The sequence below is a fragment of the Vanacampus margaritifer genome, chromosome 10 (genome assembly GCF_051991255.1).
Source record: "Vanacampus margaritifer isolate UIUO_Vmar chromosome 10, RoL_Vmar_1.0, whole genome shotgun sequence".
Classification (NCBI taxonomy): domain Eukaryota; kingdom Metazoa; phylum Chordata; class Actinopteri; order Syngnathiformes; family Syngnathidae; genus Vanacampus; species Vanacampus margaritifer.
The window spans coordinates 4,372,712-4,380,263 of NC_135441.1; the positions used below are offsets into that span (position 1 = coordinate 4,372,712).

General features: G+C 36.8%; 1 long non-coding RNA gene across 3 annotated transcripts; it reads right to left on the reverse strand.

Moving 5' to 3' along the window:
* Nucleotides 1–390: 390 nt before the first annotated feature.
* On the reverse strand, nucleotides 391–5,738 carry LOC144059232 (uncharacterized). Of its 3 annotated transcripts, none has more exons than XR_013295603.1 (9): nucleotides 5,542–5,738; nucleotides 4,970–5,083; nucleotides 4,330–4,592; nucleotides 4,086–4,238; nucleotides 2,657–2,737; nucleotides 1,664–1,850; nucleotides 1,186–1,279; nucleotides 806–1,021; nucleotides 391–574 (listed from the first exon to the last, which is right to left on the reverse strand). It is a non-coding gene; the product is annotated as an uncharacterized LOC144059232 (long non-coding RNA). The 3 variants fall into 3 exon arrangements; XR_013295604.1 differs by lacking the exon at nucleotides 5,542–5,738 and adding an exon at nucleotides 5,446–5,521; XR_013295602.1 differs by lacking the exon at nucleotides 5,542–5,738 and having other exon boundaries at nucleotides 4,970–5,145.
* Between the last annotated feature and the right edge of the window lie 1,814 nt (nucleotides 5,739–7,552).

A 7,552-nucleotide genomic window follows, 5' to 3' on the forward strand; every position in this document is an offset into this window, starting at 1 on the left:
AGGCTGACCAATCCGGGCCCTCAGCCACTTGTGCCTGGCCCCAGGTGTGACTAATCCCCTAATTAGTGTGGGTGCATTTAATTCCCGGGTGGTGATCAGTCCCTTGTGGGATCATTGCCATTGTCACGGTCACCCCCGGAGTTTGTTCTGTCGTTTTTGATTTTGAGTTATACATTAAAGGACAACAGTCTAACCCGCACTCCTGCCGTGGTTCTCCTGCCTCCCTGCTTTTTGGGTCCTCTACGCCACACATCGACAGTCACCACGCCGTTCCGTGGACGCATCGTGACAGGCTCTAAAAGTTGCGGTCTAGTGGGCAATCAAGGAAGTTGCAGATTGGTCCAAATAGACATTACATTTGTTTATGTCACAAATAAAAATACATTCTTATGCCAAGCAGTTTCTCTTTTATTTATTAAAAAAAACCTGCATATTAATTTTCCCACCAACAATAACCTTTTGCAGTTCAGTTAAAAACAGTTAATGTGGAACAGACTCTGAGACAGATCCTTGTGGGCCTGCACCACCTCAGGAACGGAGGAGGCTCTTCCATTTTCATCTTCTGGTTTCACATCTTCAATAGTAAAGAAAATATAAGTAGCTTATAAGTGACAAACATACAAAGTATTTTTTTGTTTTTAATCAGGTAAGACGTGTTTGACATGATTTTTAGAGCTAACAAACGAGCAATAAACAATATAACAATCACAGATTAAAGTTATTACAAAATATTACTTATAAATATATACTGTTCACCAGAATAAATGTTTACAAAATATGTATAAAATGGTATTGGCATTCAGACCTGAAAAATTCACGCTGTGGTTCCCCCCATATCATCTGCATCTTCTCCTACAAACTCAATGTGTGGTGGTTGGCTCCAACAAAAACTCACTCTAGAGAGTGCTTTAATGGCACTCTCTAGAAGCTTACTCCTCCTGATACAAATGGTGGATGCCATAGTGCCAGAAATGTGATCCTCGTGATAAGTCCTCAAGATAGTGGCAGGATCCACTTCTTCCTAATATATATGAAAAGAACAGTACATTAGAAATGAATGGCAGAAACACTGGTAGAAAGTGGCAAAATCATTCATTCATAAACATTTTTAAATGCAGTCAAAAACGACTACTGAAAAAAAATTAACATTTTTCCCAATGCTCTGTTTAAAAAGTTATAACTTACTGGAGGACTGTCATTTTCAAAAGGATCTGCAATGATGTCATCATCTCCCCCATCTTCTTCAGTATCATCAATAAAAAAGTAATTGGCAAGAGTCCTACAAAATATGATTACACAAGTCATAATTACACACAGGAATCCCAGAGACCTAAACCGTTTGTATTATACAAGTACTACATTGTAATTTAGCTAGATGTACTGAGATTTCATTTGTGCATGTGTATCTCATTTATTGTGCATTCAGTCTTTTTTTTCACAGAAATTTTGACTACTCCTTTGTTTTCTGTATTTGTCATATAGTTTCATAACTATCGTAAGGACAAACTTTGTGTTGTCCGGCATAATTGATAAGAGAGGGATGTTTAGCTCTCTGTCAATATACAGTATACAGCAAGAGCACAGCACAAGTGTTGAGGACAGAATTGACATTGAATAGAATACAATGTAACATGTGGCTCCTGTTTCTAAACCTACGAAATACCTGTTCATAGGTTCCAAACATGTTGCTCTGTAGAAGACCTTGAAAAATAGACATGGTGCATGTAATAATGGCATAAAATGATAAAGCCTATAGTCATATTTCTAGAACATGCTCAATATGACTGATTATTTATCATCACATCTGGGGTCCAAGCATTGAGCCACTGTGCAGGATCCAAACTTGACTCCTGTTGGAAAGAGTTACATTCAGCTCTCTTCTATTGAGGTGTACACAGAAAGGGTGACTTCCAAATAGAGATGCAAAATAATGCTATTTTCAAACAATACCGATAAACCAATCATTTAGAAAGTGTCGATGTCGATAACCAATAAGTAAGTTGATAATTGTTTCCAAAATTAACTTGTGTGTGTTTACTTTTGAGTCCTACTATAGTTCTAACATACTACAAATACAATGAAACAATGTGTAAAGCACCATGAAGCTGAATTTTCTTGATATCTCTGCTTCAGACAACCAGTAATCCATTTTGAGTTTGCCAAAACAAAACAGTCATGTTTAAAAATTGCAACAAAAAACTGTAAGGGTAACATTTTTGGGAGAAACAGTAAAGAAAGCCCACAATGGCGACTGCCATGTCGCCATAATGCATCTTCTGTGAACATGAGGTCGTGCGCATTACGATGTGACAAATATGCGACACTACCATAGAAGAGGGGAGTGGTTGAGGAGTTGGGCACAACCACAACAGATGGAGCAACGTGACATGATATTAATATTGGCGGATTTCTTTATTATCTGGTTTATCTATATGATGTCAAATTGATTGATAATTGCTGATAACTATCAGCGGATTTCTTCATTATCTGGTTTATCTGTTTGACGTCAAATTGGTCAATAATTGTCGATAATAATCGGACACCGACATTATCGTGCATCCCTACTTCCAAACCCAAATCATTAACATTTAGACCACCATTTTCTTCAGTCTGAATTAAGTACACACAAAATACAGTATTGTTTACAAATACTTACGAGTACTGCGCTGAAGTCTGTCCTTAGTGCACTTCCTTCATTGTCCATGGATGTAGGCAAAGACTGGGAACTTGCACTACACTGTAAAAAAAAAAAAATACAAAATAATAATTAAAAAAAAATTTTTGAATTTTCCAGCACCAAAAAAATAGTCAATTAACATAAATTTATTATTTCTCATAAAACATGCCATTTAAGAAACAATACTTGGAATTTTTTTTCTTTTTATTACATCCTGGAGATAACATCCTCCTGTACAAATCCATTGAAATCTGCTGTCGAGATTCCTCATTGACCGCTGCAACAGCTCAGCTGGGATTCCATCATTGTTTGATTGTAAATGGCATGTTTTAAGGTTTCAATTACTATGAACAAAATATGTTTCTTCCATCACACTTGGTTTTATTGGATTGTTAAAAAAAGTTCCCATTTTTTTGGTCACCCTAACAGTATAGGCTATGACAAAAAATAATGCGATTCAGCTTCCAAAACATGTAAAAAAAAACTGTTGAAAAACTAGATATTGGGTTTAAAATTTCAACAATTTACATTATGGTACTGCAATTCATTTACCGTATATAGCACTTTTCCACCTTATGATGTCCTCAAACAGCTTTACATTTTGACTACTCATTCACCTTCTGATGATGCAGGATCAGGAGTTCAGTATATTGCTCAAGGATACTTCATTATGGTCACAAAGGGGATCAAACCCACAATTTAATGGATACTAGCCAACAACTTTACCACTGAACCATGTCGCTGCTGTTTTTAGCAATTTTAGATCACGTGAAATGTATACTTAGTTGGTAGTGCTGATGCCCCATGGCATCCCTAAATCAATTGCAGTTATTTGCTTTGCATATTATTTATCCTCTCATATTTTCCCTATGCCTCTTTAGATGTCCTTTCAAAATAAATGTTAATACAATGTCAATGAATGTTACCATCTAGTCAACTAATTAAGAATTTATCGTACAATTATACATTTTTAGTATTAATTTCTCAGAAATTGTAAATGTCTCTCATTTTTAAAGGGTTTTAAAGTTGCATAAATTTGAGAGGTTATTACCTTAAATAACAGACAAATATTTGAGGAATTACGATTTATTTGTGAACCTATTTTAACAATAAATATATGCATTACTAATACGTTTTTCTGTAAAACAACAGAAATATCAAGTTGTGAAATCTTGTGTCAGAGTTACAGAGATTTTATGTTATTTTTGCATTCAGGTAAAAACAGTCTATTTTTGAAAATTAAATCTTTTTTTTTTTTGAAATAGGAAAAACCTGTAAATTCAAATCAAATAAATATCGAAATTCTGTTTCTTTAGATTAAAAAATATATTATTATTATAATGTAGAATTGCTGTTAGATGTGACAAATGGCAAGTGTATTGGTACTCCAGGAAGTAGCGAGCATGACCTGAGGGACTGCAGCTGAGGCTAGAGATCCGAGAGCTGATGATGAAAGTGATTGAGATTGATTATTGTGTGAGACTTCCGGTTCCGGTCTGCAGGCTGTTGTGGTAGCAGTGGAAGAAGCAATTGTCTCTGGTGTCCTTTCAGATTCAGTGATCTAAGTTGACAACACAAACTGTCTTATTAGTAAGTCACTACGCTAATATAAAAAAAAGGAATGTTTGATCAATACAAAGACAAACACTAACCTCTATTGGCAGTGAAATATTTGTCTGGGGAAGAATATATAATCTGCTTCTGCCAACTGCTTTTCTGAGGTCCTTCAAAGTATTGGCCTGAATTTTACTCAGAAGCCTCGATTTGTCAGCTCTTGCCAGGTGAAAGCCAACTACGTTTAGGCTAACAGAGGGGAAGCTTTGGCAAATGTAGTTATTAAACTCTGGAAGAGTCCATGATAACTGCACAAAACATCGAGAGGAGGTTGCCCCTAGTAGCTCATGACTTGGGGTCCCTGGAAAACAATTTAAAAAATAAATATCTAACAATATTATTTCAGTACTGGTTCAACAAGTTTAAACATTTTTTAAATCTGGCTATCTATCTAATTGTGCTACTTTTTATTTATAGGTTGATTTGTTATACTGCGTGTATACTAAATTTGTTATGTCTGTGTTTGTGCAAGAGGATACCTCATGATAAAAACGTCACTGGCATAAAGCTGCCAGAATGTAGTTAATATTTTTTTAAAAAAGCACTTAGTTTTTTTTTCTATTTTACGCTAAAATACTGCACAACCAACGAAGCAATAATACACATAGATTTTCTGCATACACAAAAAATAAAACACAAATGCAATCTCACTGTGCAAATCAATAGTGTGTACATTACCCAAACCAATTCTGGTTAGTTGACAGCATTGTGAAGCCGATGGAACAGCGAGATGATCAGCATTTGGCAACAGAAAGAGCCTTACTCTCCAGATTCCATTTGTTCCTTGTGTTTCTGTATTAATAAGAATGTGTTAATGAGATGCAATTATCAGTAGCACATTCGGCAAAATGGGGTATCGTAATCTCATCATAAAACTGTACAAATACAGTAGATTATGGGACGTGGGGTAAAAAATAAATACATTTAAATTCCGTGACGACCATCTGGGGTGGGCGATGAACATTCTTAAACATGTGCTCAAGAATCTTCAAAAGAACACCTTTTTTTTCACGCCAAATGTTGCAAATTAATCAAGTACTGGTCCACTAAAGAATCAGTTCCATGGCTCAAGACTGCTTTTTTTGCCTCTACAACACCGTCACCGCAAATTTCTTTGAAATATCGTGCCATTATTTTTAGGCAATATCACCCACCCCTAATAGTATTGATTGACAGACAGTCTTACAGTAGCTAGCCGGCTAGCTGTAAGTAGCACTAATTGAATTAGCCATGTCAAAAAGTTAGCCAACCTGTTGTCGTCGTCGTCGTGCGTGCTCTTCTGCATCTCCGAAATGTGTTCCTTGTGGCTCGCAATACGTTGTTTCCATTCATCTGCGCTGCCAGTTCTCGTCTTGCAACATCTAGTGCATTCCAGACGCGACTAATAACTTCATCAAATACACTTTCTGAGGCAGATTCAGGTGAAGACCAGCTCATGTCAGCAATCAGCAGGAGGCCCGCCAAATAACTTTGTTGGATACGCATACTGCCACCCACTGGTCACTCTTTGTCCATGCCTGTATACTGCACTGCATCTATACAGTGCAAAAGTACTTATCCAGTTATTTAAAAATAAAACAAACTGAAAACAGCCATAATGCTTATTTAGTTTACTGATAGGGGCGAGATGAATTAAGCATGTTTTGTTTGTTTTTTGCAAATACAGTTGATTTTCTTTACATATATTGCGGTCCAGGCACTTAAGGGTTAAAGCTTCAAGACATCTAATTTGAATACCGACCAATCAAAGTTCTTGTCCCGCCTGCTACATTTGCATGCAGTCCACTAGTGAACGTGTTGGCGTTTGAGTCGCATTCAAGACGTCTATGGTCTATTGTTGCATTTTGCATGTTGACATGTAAGGGCCAAATGTCCACTGGTATCACCAGTTGCGTTTTTCTTACCTTAGTGGTTCACTTGTAAGGTTTAAAATTGATTACTAGTTAACTAGGAAGGCATAGAATGTCCACTAGTTACACTAGTTGGGATCTTCACAACCTTACTAGCTGACTAGTGAGGTACAAAATGTGATCTAGTGAACAAGTAAACGCAAATATACCCACTTGTGGCACTAGTTGGGCTCGTTTTGACCTCACTTGTTAACTAGTGAATCACTTGATTTCTCTCTTGCAAGCTAGTTACATCCGGACTGAGTCACTAGTTAACAAGTGACACTGATGTTTATTTAACTAGTTAACTAGTGGAAGGCATTTTCTTTCACAAGTCAGACCAAGAAATGAACTTGTACAAGATTTGACAGAACACGTTAGACATTTTTCCTACATGTTGGGCATGTCTTTTAACTAGTGGACCCTTATGTAGCACTGGTAAGCAACTGTGCCCAACGAGTACAACAAATATCTAACATGTAGTGAATTTTGTTGCACTAGTTGATGTTTCTAGTATAATAGGCGTCTTTTACATCATACTAGTTTAACAAAAATGCTTACAAGCTGACATGTGCGCACAACTAGTGAACTTGTGAAGTGTTGTAACTGGCAAACATGTCAACAAGTAAAATGTAATTATTTTCACTAGTTAAGTAGTTGTGTGCACATACCAGCTTGTGAGCATTTGTGTGAAACTTGCACAGTCAAAGTCTGTACAAGTTCAGTCTTGAGGCCGACACGTGAGACAAAATACCTTCTACTAGTAAACTAGTGATCAGAAAATATGTGTCACTAGTTTACTAGTTACTCACTCTGTACGCAGATAGTTTACTTGTAGGAAAACACGTGTTTCACTAGTTAACAAGTGGCATCATAAAGACCCCAACTTGTGTAACTAGTGGATATCTCTGCATTTACCAGTTAACTAGTGAACATTTTGAGCCTCACTAGTTAGCTTGTAAGGTCCAAATAGATGCAAGTAGTTGTGTAGTCTGGGTTTCTGCATTCACTAGTTAACATGTATCCGTAATAAGCATCCACATGCTAACAAGCTCCAATTCCTCAGAACAACTTGTAAACTAGTGTAAAACATGCAATTAAAGGGGGTGGGATAATGACAAAATCTGAATCTTGATTGGTGCATTTTAACTGCAGAGCCAATAGGAATCCTGGACGCACGTCGGCCCCACCTCCTCATTAATTTTTGGAGTGTAACTAGTTTACTAGTGAGCATGTTGGCATCCACTAGTTCTACTAGTGAACGTTTTGGACCTCACTAGTTGACCTAGTTCAGTCAAAATGTCTCACTAGTGTAACAAGTGGATATTTGGGGCATCACTGGTTAACTAGTAAAACAATTGCGTGTCACTAG